The sequence below is a fragment of the Schistocerca piceifrons genome, chromosome 3 (genome assembly GCF_021461385.2).
Source record: "Schistocerca piceifrons isolate TAMUIC-IGC-003096 chromosome 3, iqSchPice1.1, whole genome shotgun sequence".
Taxonomy (NCBI): domain Eukaryota; kingdom Metazoa; phylum Arthropoda; class Insecta; order Orthoptera; family Acrididae; genus Schistocerca; species Schistocerca piceifrons.
This window is the reverse complement of record NC_060140.1, coordinates 273,029,555-273,046,107: the sequence shown is the minus strand read 5'-3', so window position 1 is coordinate 273,046,107 and position 16,553 is coordinate 273,029,555.

Sequence of the window (16,553 nt, the reverse complement as noted above, 5' to 3'; positions counted from 1 at the left end):
TTACAACCCTAAAATTTGGCGTTTATGGTGCTATTTTATGCTTCAATGATAGTGTAATTAGAAAACTGGATGTTTGGAATTACTGGGCATAAAATCTAGTGTACATACTGTAAAACCCTTGGTGCAAATAGATAAAGAGGGAATCCGCAAAGCAGATATTGCTAATTTAAAGTGTACGAAAGAAGCAAGACAGAAAAGAAGATCAGTATGATTCAGATGGTCCTCAGTATGGTGCAGGAAAATATTAGTCGTAATTAGTTCTCATCAATAACTATACTAGAAATGCAATATAAAACTTTAAATGGATTTTTCTCAAAACTACATTTTTTTTACTTTCAGGTAGGCTACCATTATTTGATAAACTAACGGGGTTAGAAACATGAAATTTGGTCAATGTGTACTGCAGATGGTAATATGTTATTACCAGTAAATTGAGAACCCCCAAACTATCAGAAACTGTTTTATAATAATTGATGTACAAAAAATAGTTAAATTTTACTCGTGAAAGAATAAAATTTTTTTCTTCAAAGCCATAAGAGGTGTTATGTTCATTTTACTTAGAAATTGAGGCATAATATACACATATGCAGTAAAAATTTCATTGTTTTATCACTTATAGTTCTTTTAAAAAGTGTACCTATTCAAAGGGTAAAACAGCATTGGCAGAATAGAGATAAAAATTGCCTTCCGTCTCACCTTAATCCAACCTCGTGTGAGTCCCAAACTTTCGAGCCGTACTCAAAAATAGATCGCACTATCGTCCTACATGCGGTCTCCTATACAGATGAACCACACTTCTCCAAAATTCTCCCAACCGAAGTGGACCATTCGCCTTCCCTACCATAATCCTCACTTGCACGTTTCATTTCATATGGCTCTGCAGTGTTACACGCAGACATTTAAACGACATTACTGTGTCCAGCAGCACACTGCTAATGCTGTATTCGAACATTACAAGTTTGTTTTTCCTACTCATCTGCACTAACATTGCTCTACATTTAAGGCTAGATGGCTTTAATCGCATCAACCATAAATTTTGTCTGTCAACTTGTATCCTCCTACAGTCACTCAATGACGATACCTTCTCGTACACCACAGCATCATCAGCAAGCAATCGCTAATTGATGCCCATCCTACCGCCAGATGATTTCTGTAGACGGAGAATAATAGCGGTCCAATCACACTCCCATGGGGCACTCCTGACGATATTCTTGTCTCTGATCAACACTTTCCGTCGAGGACAACATACTGGGATCTATTACTTAAGAAGTCTTCAAGCCGCTCACATATCTGGGAACCTATACCATATGTTCGCACCTCTGTTAACAGTCTGCGATGGGGCACCGTGTCAAATGCTCTTTGGAAATCTGGGAATATGGAATCTGCCTGTTGCCCCTTCTTCCTTAGTTCACAGCATATCATGTGAGAAAAGGGCAAGCTGAGTTTCACATGAGCGATGTTTTCTAAAGCCGTGATGATTCGCGACAGAAGCTTTCCGGTTCAAGGAAATTTATTATATTCAAATTGACCTTCGCTGGGTGGCATTTGTTAGCAGAAGCGGTGGGCAGGTGAGACGTGACACCACATTGTGTACCTGCACGTGTAAGTTTCCGCTACTAATTGTGATTAACCATGAAATTTTTTGTTAGTTCTTAATAAAGCATACAGAACAAATATTTGTGTTAAGGAATGTGTTGTGTGTCGGTGGGAGCGCGTGGCGAGGTAAGACCGCCGCAGGCAAACCCGGGGGCGGCGACCCGCCGTCCCTGGAGCGTCGGCCACGGCCGGCCTTCAACTCTGGAGTCCAGGCCGACCTCCAGTGCCTACTCCCGGTAGGCTAGGCTACTACCCTGGCGACGCACATCCGCCGCTCTTCCCTGCTAGCACAGCCTCGCGCGGGACTGCCGAACAACACTCAGTTCGTCCCGACATTACTACTGCGTGATGTGGTGCAACGGTTCGTATGCGGGAAAGCGTAGGTGCCCAAATTCCAGTCCATCCAACCTGACATACAAAAAACTGAAGAAGTGACACACAAATGATCAGGTACCTCACGTCGGAAGGTACAGGAGTATGCAGACATCATTGTGTAATGTGGAATCGGCCACTAGATACGAAGAGGGGCCTACCCGCCAGTAACAAACGAGATGAAGAGTGTTGTGTTGTCAGTAGAGATGCAGTAACAGCAGAATGGGCCAGTCAGGAGAGCTGACTGACTGGCAACATGGACTTAGTCATTGGATGTTAACTGAGTAACCAATCCATCAGGTTGATTTCAACCTTCTGGTAAACCTTCCGGGATGTAAGGTCGTGGTCCATGAAACTCTTCAGCTCCTAACGTTTCGTCCAGAGCTGCGCTGGACATCTTCAGAGGGGTGTTTCTCCTCCGGTGAGTCTTGCCGACTGACGGCAAGACTCACCGGAGGAGAAACACCCCTCTGAAGATGTCCAGCGCAGCTCTGGACGAAACGTTAGGAGCTGAAGAGTTTCATGGACCACGACCTTACATCCCGGAAGGTTTACCAGAAGATATGTCATCCGGTCGTGAAAGCCTTCATACTATGATTGATTTCAACCCTTCTGAAGGTGTCCAAATCGACCGTTGCTGGAGTGACTGTGAACTGGAAACGCGGAAGAACAACCAAAGCTAAATCAATACTAGGTAGACCTCATGTAGTGACGGACAGGGGCATTGGTGGTGGTAAAAACACACTTGTGAGTTCCAGAGCGCTACCAACAGTCCTGTTGGCACAATGACTGACCACAGGGTACTATGGTCGAGCAGCTCCCCACAAGCCACACATTTCTATAGTCAATGCTAAATGAAGGCTGACGTAATGCAAAGGGCGACGCCTGTGGACAGTGGATGACTGGAAGCAAGTGATTTGCAGTGGTGAATCATGTGGCAGTCCGAAGGAAGACTTCGCTTTTGGGGGCTGCCTGGAGCACGTTGTCTGCCACCCAGTGTAGTACTAACAGTGAAGTACGGAGGTGGCGGTGTCAACGGTGTGGAGGAGTGGGGGGGGGTCTTTCGTGGTTTTGGTGTGGTCCCATTACCGCGCTTAAGAAAACGCTAAACGCGGAAGGATATGGACACATTTTACAGCATACAGTAATGTAGAGGGACTGCTCGGAGACGATGACTGTTCGTCTGAGAATGATTAAGCAACCTATCGTTAAGCCGCGGCTGTGAGGAAACCATTTGTGAACAATAACTTTCCTGAAATGGACCGGCTTTCGCAGAGTCCCGAGCGGAACTCAATGGAACAGCTTTGGGATGGTCTTTTTTTATTTTATTTAGAATCTGGCTAATACAGATATATCATGAAATTAAATTACGTATACATATGTACATGTTGACACACAAGAAACAAGTTTGTCTTTACAACTGAATATCCAGCCCTTCAATACAGCGCACTGCATCTGGAGCTGCTAGCAGGAAGTCCTCTTTGGCGCCGTGATAGGCTCCAATCCTGCATTCACTGACAATGTGGTGAACCGTCTGGTATGGAGCCCCGCAGTCACAGGCTGGATCAGGCAGCTTCTTCCACTTAAAGAGAGCATTCCTGCATCAGCCATGGCCGGTACGGGCCATGGCCGGTACGGATTCTGTAGAGAGTAGTCCAGGTCTTGCGTGGTAGGTCGAATCCACTTGGAAGTTTAGCATCTGGGAAGATGTTATGCAGGTACACATCTGTCACTGCTTCCCACCGACCGTTCCGTTCTTGAAGAGGTTTGAAATTCTTAGCAACCATGTCAACAGCATCGCACAGAGTTGGATGGCGTGATTTCAGTCTCTTGCGATTTAAAAGTGGCAGGTCGCTATGCACGGGTAGGTTAGAATTCCTGGAGATCTTGTGGAATTCTCTCATAAGGGCGGTACATCTGCGTAGATCAGGAGGCATTATACCGGTTAACGGTGGAAGCCAATAAACTGGAGTAGATATGATTGTGCCAGATATTATGCGCATTGTCGTATTCAGCTGGGTATCAACAAGCCTTGTATGATGACTGTTCGTCCAAACAGATGCACAATACTCAGCACTTGAGTACACCAAGCCCACAGCTGAAGATCGCAGGGTGGTTGCTGAAGATCTCCAGGTAGTTCCGCATAGCTTATGGAGGATGTTGTTTCGAGTCCCTAACTTTTGAGCTAAGTTAAGAAGGTGTTGTTTGAAGCATAGTGTACGATCCAGGATGACACCAAAATTTTTGGGTTCCAATTATGACGAAGAATTCTGTCTCTGAAACTTACTTCCAGTTTTACGTTTGCCAACCGGTTATTTAGATGGAAGCAACACACTTCTGTTTTACTCACGATGGGTTGGAGTCTCCAGATTTTGAAGTAATTATCTAATGCAGACAGGTCATTGGCTAGAATCTCTTCTGTTGTCTTCATTTCCTGGTGTTTTAAGGCTAGATCTAGGTCATCGGCAGAGCAGTATTTTCTGGACGAAGTATCAGGTAGATCAGATAGATATAAGTTGAACAGTACGGGTGACAGAACTATTCCTTGGGGCAATCCGTTGTTCAGCTTTCTTTCCTTACTTATGTTGCTTCCAGTGATTACCTGGAACTTCCGATCACTTAGAATGCTGTTAATCAGTCGAGACATTGTTCTGCAGGGTATGATGCGGAGAAATTTGTAGATAAGGCCTTCCCTCCACACAGTGTCGAAGGCGGCAGTTAGATCAACAAATGCCACAGATGTTTTCTGCTTCATTTAGTATCCTGACTCTATGAAGGATGTGAGAGACAATACTTGGTCGCAGCAGCTACGTCATGGTCTGAAGCCTGCCTGGGATGGTCTTTGATCTCATATATAATGAATAGGAGGTCGTGGTTGTGATATCGTCAGTCATACGACCACACCGCCGCCTGAGAGATCGATTCGCCGGAAGCGATTCTTTCGATAAACGGAACAGAAGAAGGGCTGTGTTAGCCAAAGAGTACACAGCCGGTCGCAGTACTTATGCTCGCAGCGTAGCGCCGCTAGGCCACTTCATGTGTAGTAGGAGTGTAGTGCAGTTGTGCCAGTCTACAGTTCGTAGCCGCAATCAGTGGTCAGCCAGTGCCGATGTTAGTCAGTCACCGTCTGCAGCTCACTCATTGCTGCCGTTGAGCCTTTGTAACCCAGTTCCAAGTTAGTCTTCAAATTCACCAGATTCGACATTCCAGATTACGAGAGATTAATTCGTCAATGCAAGATTTGTGACTTGTAAATTATGTCATTCTACAGACGCTTAGTCTAGTCGCGTCTTCTATAATTGTCAACCAACAGATCATAGACTACAACAAAGTTAAGTAATAAATACTTTCTTATTTTGTACTCCTGCTAATTAATTGTGTTTTCCTGTTGTAGGTACTAAGCAGGCTTGGGACAGTAGAACCGACGTTTCCACCTCCTGGCTACCTCATATTTGCTACCTCATGTTGATGGACCTGGTTATGGTGGAAGATCGAGAGCCATCAGTGGTTGTTAAAATCAGTGGTAAGATGTAGGCCGAATCACCTATTTACACTGTAGATAGATGGCTGAGCTGACATTTTAACATTGCCTTTGGGATGAGTTAGAACGTCGACCTCGTTCCACACCTCAGCTTTCGAGACCCTTCCATGGTTTCGGCTCTTGAGAAAGCATGCGCTGACGTTCCTCCACTGACATTAAGACAAGCCGTTAAAAGTGTACGCAGCAGATCTCAAGACATCATAAAGGCGAAGAGTGGACGCACCTCGTATTAATATCTATTAATAAATGTGGCGATGCTTTTGGTCCCATATTGTGCATCTACGTATAAGCTGCGTCGTTAGAAAATGGTAGCTTATTTGCAGGAACCCTTGTAGAGGACCGACTCTTAGTGTTGTGACGGGCAGTTGAACCTGAAAGCAATTATACGTAACGTTTGTCACATAAATCGTTGAAAAGACTCGTTATACGTTTGATGACACCATTGCCAAATGATCGGAGTAAACTGTTATAAAACCATTAAATGCCTGAGAACAGGCGTAAGGAGTGGTTTAATGAGGAACTCCCGTACAAAACTATTCGTAGGGCAGGCAGATGCCGCTCCCAGATACTTTGGATAATCAACAGAAAGTGATGCTTACGGAAGCCTCGTTCGCTTTGTACTTGGGTACAATTGTGCATTCAGGGACTCTTAGCTGGTAGGACTGAAAGAACCAAAAGAGGAGACCAAAACAAGAGCGGGGCGTTTCTTCACAGGTTCGTTTGGAACGCGTGGAAGCGTCGAGGAGATATTAGTCCAAGTCTAACGCAGACAAGACAGGCGTGAATCGCTGCGTAGTTTACTGTTAAAAGTTTTGCAAGTTACGTTCCTAGAATAGTTAGCCACCACACTGATTCCTCCTACAACAGATCAGGAACTTAATATTAGATATATTTGAGCCTACACGCAGATATACAAAGTTGTAAGTAGTTTGTTTGTATGTTGGCAGCACTATAGACTATGTTAACCCATTTCTGCCTAGCGTAACATATATGTCACGGAACAGCCTGTCATTGTTTTCTCTCATTGGCAACAATGCCTGCGTTTGGAGTGGCTATTGTTGTATGGCTTTCAGATAAGGAGGCTTTGTTGTTCATGTTTAGGTAGGTTTCAGTCAGTTCCAAGCATCAAATGGTCGGTGACTGGTGCTTCAAGTACGGAAGACTTTTCTGAGTGAGATCATGTCTTGGAATAAGAAGTAAGTGTCATTATTTATCGCAAATTATATTGCAATTTGTTTAAATTATGGTTGATTATAATGTTAAAAGTACTGAAATTTACGTTAATGGTTGTCTACAAAATGCAATTCTTATTTTTGTGGCTCCAAATACAGTTTTATTTTTGTGTTGCATGTATGTCACGCTAGGGAAAACAATGAAAATAACGATTCGTTCTCTTTAGAGGTCGATCTCTCCATGAGATGCTGGCTATTCTTGAAGAGGAGGAAGAGGATGCAACAGATATATTTATTGAACCTCCTGAAGCTAATGTGGATTCGGATGAAGATTCTGGGGAAGAAGATGGGGAAGGAAACGTCGATAATCTAGGTCCAAGGCAACTCCAGGCTGGTGCAGAAGTGGTTTTAGCAAGTAAAAACAAGTTAGTGAACATGAGATTAATTTCTCTACTGTTGATAAACCAGATGAACAGGAAAAGTCACAGATCTTAAAAACTGTAATCAGAGATTGGAAAAAAGATGATCTGTGTAGTGTTAGTTCTGTATTTCCTGAGAGTGATGATAGTAAATACAGATTTTTCACAATAAAGGATGGCAGCCAAAAACAGTTGCAGGATAGAATTTTTTTATTAAAATTCTTGACCAAGGTTTCGGTACATATAAATATACCTTCATCAGAAGTAAAACTTCCTGAATAGAAAGACACATTCATTAGAAAAGCCATATCAACGAAAGTGAGAAACAGAAGCTTAAATAACGGTGAAATTGCTAAAGTAATACAGGCATACAATCTTTAGTACTTACTAAAATTACATCATGTACTGGAGAATAATAAAACAATTATGCCAAAAGGCGTCGTCAGTAATTAAAATATCATCTCCATTTGTACAACATGTGTAATGGGCACAGGATCAAAGCGAACAGTTTAACAATGTTACTTCGCCTATGAACTGTTGAGACACGAGTGTGAAGGCACTAAGGTAGATTGTTTCGCCGAGAGAGGGCACTTGCATGTGCCAGACTCGCGCATATTACAATCCATAAATACATACACAAGCGCATCAAAAATTATTAAAGGTTGTGTTAATTCAAACTTTGTCTTAATAAATAAAGCGTATCACGCCAATTAAAGACATTTATGTAAACTAGAAATATAGAACCAAATTTACCTGTGTCCTAGTGTCAAACGGATAAAGCTTGCGCTTGGAACATCTAACGAGAGGGGGCACTACTGTAATGCGCGAGAGTCTCGCGTAACGTAGGCAGTGAAATACATACTAGCGAAACAACCAAAATGTTATAATAAAACGAAACCATCTGTCTGTATGAATAAAACATAGTAGTCATTTGTTAATTATGAATTTCAATGTGTATGTGTGGTTAAATGACTACTATGTTTTATTCATACAGACAGATGGTTTCGTTTTATTATAACATTTTGGTTGTTTCGCTAGTATGTATTTCACTGCCTACGTTACGCGAGACTCTCGCGCATTACAGTAGTGCCCCCTCTCGTTAGATGTTCCAAGCGCAAGCTTTATCCGTTTGACACTAGGACACAGGTAAATTTGGTTCTATATTTCTAGTTTACATAAATGTCTTTAATTGGCGTGATACGCTTTATTTATTAAGACAAAGTTTGAATTAACACAACCTTTAATAATTTTTGATGCGCTTGTGTATGTATTTATGGATTGTAATATGCGCGAGTCTGGCACATGCAAGTGCCCTCTCTCGGCGAAACAATCTACCTTAGTGCCTTCACACTCGTGTCTCAACAGTTCATAGGCGAAGTAACATTGTTAAACTGTTCGCTTTGATCCTGTGCCCATTACACATGTTGTACAAATGGAGATGATATTTTAATTACTGACGACGCCTTTTGGCATAATTGTTTTATTATTCTCCAGTACATGATGTAATTTTAGTAAGTACTAAAGATTGTATGCCTGTATTACTTTAGAAATTTCACCGTTATTTAAGCTTCTGTTTCTCACTTTCGTTGATATGGCTTTTCTAATGAATGTGTCTTTCTATTCAGGAAGTTTTACTTCTGATGAAGGTATATTTATATGTACCGAAACCTTGGTCAAGAATTTTAATAAAAAAAATCTATCCTGCAACTGTTTTTGGCTGCCATCCTTTATTGTGAAGAATTTTAACAGTTGCTGCTGCAGCCATTTTTAAAATCTTGTAAATACAGATAATTATCTCCAGTTCAGTGCTTCGAATTATTTTGGAACGACGAAGTAATTGAATTTCTTCTCACTGATTCGAAGAAGTATGCTTTGTTCAAGAACTGCTCAGATCCAAAAATAACATATGAAGAGATAAAAAGTTTTCTAGGAATTCTAATTCTTTCTGGCTATAATCCTTTACCTAGCAGAAGATATTACTGGGATTCTGGATTGGACATAAGAAATGAAATGGTCCACAGTACGATGAGAAGGGACAGGTTTGAAACGATTAGGAGATTCATTCACTCGTGTGGCAACACAAAAATAGATGATAATGATAGAATGTGGAAACTTCGTGCATTAATAAATATGCTAAGAAAAAAGTTTGCTCTCCACTTTCAGCCTGAGCAAGATTTGACTTACGATGACAGCATGATAAAGTATTTTGGCAGACATGGATGTAAACAGTTTTGATTTGGGTACAAAGCATGGTGTCTAAACACAACCATGGGTTATCTAGTGGACTTTCAAATATACCAAGGAGCTGATCCTCAAAGGAATGAAAAATATGATAAAGCATTTGGAAAATGTGCTGCTCCTTTGATTCAAATGATCGATTCTCTTCCTCAAAAGAACAAACGTCTTCCTTACTGGTTTTATTTTGACAACCTGTTTACATCGCAAACAATGTTGATTTACCTGAAGCAAAGAGGTTTTGGTGCAACTGGGACTATTCGTGAAAATCTTCTGCCTAAAGATTGTCATCTCATACCTCCTAACACTATGTCCAAAAGGAATAAGAGAAGAGATTTTGATTACAAGATCAGCAAGGAAAGTGGAATAATCGTTCCAGATGGCTAGATAATTCTACAGTAACAATTGCTTCCACAGACCATGGTATCAGTCCAGTTAGCACCGTTGCCCGATACTCTATCCAAGAGAAGAAAAGAATACTTCTACCTCGAACTAATGTAATTGGAGAATACGACAAAAATATGGGAGGAACTGACCGAATGGATGAAAACGTAGCATTATATAGAGTGAGTGTCAGAGGAAAGAAATGGTGGTGGTCAATTTTTACATGGCTTCTAGATATCTCTATACACAATGGGTGGCTTCTTCATAGAAAGACTAGTGTAAATATGCCTCAGCCACACTTAAGGCGCTACACTCTATTCAAACCAAGGCAGAGTGCTGCACGATATTAGATATGATGAAACAAATCATCTGGTAGCCTTGGTGCCAAGAAAAAAAGAAGACGCTTTGCGGCGGAAAGCTGCAAAGGAACTCCAAGAACAATGTGCTGCAAATGTTATGTTGGTTTGTGCGTAGAATGTTTTCTGCCATATCACAGAAAGTGAGTACTGTCGCCTGAACTTGATGTAAATCACATACAGTGTATTATTTTACTTGCTGTCATATATTCTGCCTAAAATGTATGTTCTGCCTAGCGTGACATATATGTTACGCCCTTTTATGTTTTGATTGTTGTATTGCTTTTCTTTGATGACAATAAACACATAAATATCTAATTTGTAGAAATCAGAAGAATAAAATAATTAAGGCAGAAATGGGTTAATATCGCTGACAGCGCTCTGCGCCCTCGGCAAGATTGAACGGACTAGCAGTTAATGAGTGCATAGGGAAGTGTATGGACATGATATTCTTAGTGGAGACTCTGTGTTGCCAGGAAATGCATTGTAAAGTCAGATGAAATGATGTTTTTATAAGAAAATACGGAAGGAAATGTATGACGACAGATGTATGGTTGATAATGTTTGGGCAGTGGAAATATTGACAACTATATAATTTTTGGAACTGGATGTCACATGAATAAGGTAAAATTTTCTAAATACATTGTCTGCTCTTCTTCAAAATCTTTCTTTTTGCTGATCATATGCCTCCTGGTAGCTAGAGTCTATAGTAGTTAGAATCTTTTTATTCAGTTGGCAGTTGTTACTGCTTGCTGTAGTTGCTGTAGTTCGTGTTACGAAGATTTTCTGTGGCGAAGCACCCCTCGCTGCACCCTTGCACGTTGTTATTCGATCTACCCACTTAACGTTCAGATTACTTCTGTTAAGGGGCTCTGGAAAGGCTCAAAATCATGAAAAGTTCAATTTTTAATTTTTTGCGTTTTCTGAATCTGCAGGCTATTACCTTTTAATAGATATATAATTTATTCAATTCTGAAGACTACAACTATTTTTAAATTTTTTTTGAAATGTGTTCTACATGGGCGTGACCCACTGTGGCGCTGTTAAACTGCTGTCAAATGGTGTTATTATTAACGTCCGTGTTCATCAGGTACATTTTAGTGATGTGAGATAAAGTATGTGTTGTGGCTAGCCTGTGATGGTTCAATATATATCGCTGGTGTGATTGTCGATTGTTTCATGTTTATTTACTCTGTCGTTATCTCGAAAATATTCGGAATTAATTCTGTTTCTTGAGTCTCTGTTTTGTTGAAGTATAATAATGAGTAAAAGTAAAGTTATTAGAAATCCTCTGAAGGCTTTTAAGAAAAGGAGAAATGTTGGAAAGCCAAAGGTATGTGTTATTACTGTAAACAATAAAGTCGATAACCAAGTGAGTGAACCTAACCTCTCAAGTACACCTGCCCATAGCAGTCAAAGTGGGAAAGAAAATACTTCACAGAAGAAGCTTGGTTCAATGAGTGAAAACTATGAATGTTTTATGGGCGAATCGTATGTGAATGAAATATTTGATATGTCGGTTCTCAAAGGAATTTTTTCAAACTGTGCAAGATGTATTCATTGTAGTGAAGTTGGTCTGGAACTCTCCATAATAAAGCACGTAGGACTTGCTAGTGAAATACAACTGAAATGTGATAAGTGTTCATACATGACCACCTTTTGGAACAGTGTTGCAGTAACTGCAACTGAAGAAAATGGTAGCAAAATCTACGAACACAACAACGAGCGATGCTTGCTTTAGACAAGGAACGCCTTCGGGCTGCAGACAGGGTTGTAAAGAGTCTAGAAATACAAGCAAGAGTAAACAGGAGGAGGAACAAGAGGAAGCTGGAGGAGGAGTTTGCAGAGGATGAAGATAACCCATCCTATGGACCTGGAATGCACTAAAAAGTTAATCCAATCTTTGTCGCTCGATTCCCAAAACTTTTATTTTCTCATACTAATTACATGTTTTCTAAGGATCTTCCAAACATATTTGTTTCAAACTTTCAGTAAATGTTACACAGTACCTTCTGCATAATTTAACACAGCCTTTTTCCACAAACTGTATATTTTTGAATATATAAATAAAAAATTGCAAAAAAATGTTGTGAATTTTCATTACAATTGAAAAAAAATCATCTTTAATAACTGAACTAAAATTTTGTAAAATTCCTGTGTTAAGTAGTAGCCCATATTCCAATAAATAATCTGTAAAAAGTTCGACTTCCTACCTCAAATACTTTGTGAGGAAAGATGTAATTTATAAGCGTTATTTTAACATTGCAAGTATAGGGCGTTCTGGAGCCCCTTAAACCCAGTTTTCTCAAATCTTCTATTCTTTTCTTGTGCAAACTGTTTATCGTCTGCGTTTCACTTCCGTACATGAACACAATCCAAAAAAATACCTTCAGGAAAGACTTCCTAACACTTAAACTTGTATTCTACATCTACATCTACGCACATAACCTGCAAGACACCGTACGTTACGTGCCGCAGGGTACACTATACAACTAATAGTCATTTCTTTTCCTGTTCCACTGGCGAACAGAGAGAGAGAAAAATTGCTGTCTAAATACCTCAGTAAGTACTCTAATTTCCAGAACCTTATATTCGTGGTCCTGAAGCGAAAGGTACATTGGCAGCAGCAGAATCGTTCTGCAGTTACCTTCAGATGCTTATTCTTTAAATTTTCTCCGTTATGTTCCTAGAAAAGAATGCCGCCATCGCTCCAGAGATTGCCATTTGAGTTTCCGAAGCTTTTCCGTAATACTTGCATGTTGTTCGAATCTCTTGGTAACAAATCTAGCTGCTCGCTCTAAATTACTTCGATGTCTTTCCTTCATCCGACCTGGTGCGGATCCCAAACGCTCAAACAGTTCTCAAGAATACGTTGCTGTAGTGTCCTACATACGGTCTCCTTTACAGACGAACAACACTTTCACAAAATTCTCCCAATAAGCCTAGTCGATTATTCGCTTTTCCTATCAGATTCCTCAGATGCTCGTTCCGTTTGATATCACTTTGCTATGCTACACCCAGATATTAAACGACGTGATATTCACAAGCAAGACACTAGTAATGCTATATCCGAACATTGTGGGTTTGTTTTCCCTTTTCCCTACTCACTCACATTAACTTACTTACTTTTTTTTTTTTTTTTTTTTTTTACGTCTAGAGCTAGGTGCTGTCAACTAGAAATTTTGCCTTTGTCATCTTGTATCCTCCTACAGTCACTCAACTTCGGCACCTACCCGTACACCGCAGTGTCATCAGGAAATAACCGCCGTTTGCTGCTCACCCTGTACGCTAAGTCATTTATGCATATAGTAAATAATAGCAGTCCTACCAAACTTCCACATGGGCCACTCCTGACGATAGCCATGTCTCTGTTGAACACTCGCCGTCGAGGACAACCTACTGGGTTCTATTACTTAAGAAGCCTTCGAGCCACTCACATGTCTGGGAACCTATTCCATATCCCCGTACCTTCATTAAAAGGCTGCAACGGGGCTCCGTGACAAACGCTTTTCGGATTTTGCCTGATACCCTTCATGCGTAGCTCGCGGTAAATAATGTGGAAAAGGGCAAGTTCGTGTTAACTAATGCGTCTTTCTCAAAAATGCTTGCCTTGCTATAACCATTCTGGATTTTATATTCTCTCCTTCGCCCATCATCAGTTATTTTGGTGCCCAAACAGCAAAACTCATCTTCTGCTTTCACCTGGGGCCTGCATGCAACAGTGTTTCTTTACAGTGAGCAGCCTTAGCGACTAAGCCTTTGTTTGGCTTTCTGGGTCGCCTGATCTCATGTTTTTTTTTTGGGGGGGAGGGGGGGGAGAGGACTTGTGGCAGTTACCGTGTTGGTGCCCCCTTTCAATTTCTTTGGCTGTGGCCGAGCGGTTCTAGGCGCTTCAGTCCGGAACCGCACTGCTGCTACGGTCGCAGCTTAGAATGCTGCCTCGGGCATGCTTCTAAGTCTAGGGGACACCTCAGACGTTAAGTCCCATAGTGCTTAGAGCCTTTTGAACCATTTGACCATCTTTCGGTGAATTGCGGCGCTACAAAGCAACAACAGCAAACGCCGTCACTCCAGACATGCTCCGAAGACGTTGGTATGGGTGTTACTATCGACTGAATGTTTGTTGTGTATCCGCTAGAGGTCAATGAAAATTTGGGAAAATAAGTGAAAACTTCGATCCTAAACGTAACTGTACCTAACCCCGTGCTTGCACCTGCATTCAAGTAGCGGACATACTCTTATACAATCGGATGGTTCTTTTGAAAACAAAACTTTTTGCGTTATAGCCTTATTTTGGAGACCAATTTATTTGCCAAGATCGCTGTCTTAATACGATTATTGGATTACTAGTTTCAGCAGTATGTATTGCCATCTTCGGCTCTAAGAAAAGAAAATACGTCGAAGTTAAAGGCTTATAGGCAAAAAAATAAATTGTAGTAGGGAATACACAACAGCTCAACGACAAAAATTACATAGCCATAGAACCGGGCAGTGCTAAAGACATCACAAAACGCTTCCACCATTCTGTCACATGAGTACTAAGCAGTATGCTGTAAAACAACAGCTGACGTGAAATGTTGCTCATAAGGACGGATAGAATCCAAAGTAAATATATAATAATCAACACATCTAAGAAGTATATTTTCTTAAATAAAAACATACCGTTGAAAGGTTGAGACATTACGATGTCATGTCAGGTGCCCTATCATAAAGTAGGAATAACTTTGAACCTAATTAGCAACCTCTGGTTAATTGGACATGTAACTGAAAACAGTTTGATCGTAACTACGCAAATAGGCAGATCACTGTTTTGTTTATTTTTCATGGACGTGTGAAGAATAGAAATTTTTGTGATTCATAAAGTGGTATACAAGTGTGCACTTTCTGGTATTCTGCTAATAAAAATGGAGTAGGATCCCGTATAAACTAACTAATTGAAGATTTAATTATTTATACAATATCAGTTCCTCGCCAAGAGTTATTACAGCCTCAAGATAACGGATTCATAACCTACGTGACGTTTTCTGCGCAGGGGACAATAACTATAGAAGACTGCAGACGTGAACATCAAATTAGAACTTACGCATTCCACTCAGAGCTGTGGAAGCAAATAAGCAGCACACGTGTACCGCAGTCTTAAAATACAATCGCACCAAAAAGTATTGGCACACGTGCGTATTTATCGTTGCTGGTTACAAACGCCGCACCTTCCGGTAACAGCACATGTACGTGCTACCTCACATACCAGACATTACAATTCTGCCTACAGTGCCTACCATTAACAAAGAAATGTCCGCCCCAGTAGCTGAGTGGTCAGCGTGACGGGTTGCCGTCCTCTGGGCCCGGGTTCGATTCCCGGCTGGGTCGGAGATTTTCTCCGCTCAGGGACTGGGTGTTGTGTTGTGTTCATCATCATTTCATCCCCATCCGGCGTGCAGGTCGCCCAATGTGGCGCCGAATGTAATAAGACCTGCGATATGGCGGCCGGACCTGCCCCGCGAGGGGCCTCCCGGCCAATGACGCCAAACGCTCATTTCCATTTTCCACAAAGAAATGCAGTGTTAAGGGCAAACACGTATCTTGTTTGCAGACACAAAGTATTGGCACAGAGCGTGGCTTCTCTGTATATTGCTGTGTTTTCAGGTACCGGAACACCATCTGCTGACGGAATAGACACAGCGTGTTGTTGACGGCACAGTTGCTAGTATGTTGCTGTATCGCGCGATAGTTGTCAGCATGGGACCGAAGAAGAAGGAACATTCAGTGGCGTTGCGTGAGAGAGTGGTATTACTCCATTCACAAGAAAGAAGCTATCGACAAATCGGAGCAGAGGTGTCTGTTAGCTACACCACGGTACGAGCCATCATTTATAAATAAAAGAGACTGGAACAACAGTGAATAAGTGTCGTCGTGGACGTCCAAAAGTGCTTACAACCCGAGAGCGTCGCCGTATCATCGCACTTGCTCGGAAGGAACCTGCTCCAAGTGCAGCAGCTATTGCTGAGGTTGTTCAGAAAACGTACGACAAGACGGTTAGTATTCAAACTGTACGTAATGTGTTGAGTGAGGCTGACATACATCGACGCTCTCCCAGGAAAAATTCATACATATCGGAAATTAACCGGCAGAAACGCCTGCAGTTTGCCAAGGACTACGTCAGCAAGCCGATGGAGTTTTGGAACACTGTGATATTTAGCTACGAATCGAAGTTCAATGTGTTCGGATTTGATGCAAGAAAGAAAGTTTGGCGCAAGCCGAATACGCACTTCGACACCAAACACATGCATCCCACATTCAAACACGGTGGAGGGCGTATCATGGTCTGGGGCTGTATGGCGGCGACCGGCGTTAGAAATCTAGCTGTAATCCACGGTACAATGGATCATATGAGATACATCGACGTATTGCGAGGTATTTTTCACGCTAGTGGACAGACATTGGGCCTTGGGCCTTACTGGGGTGTTTCATTTCCAGCAAG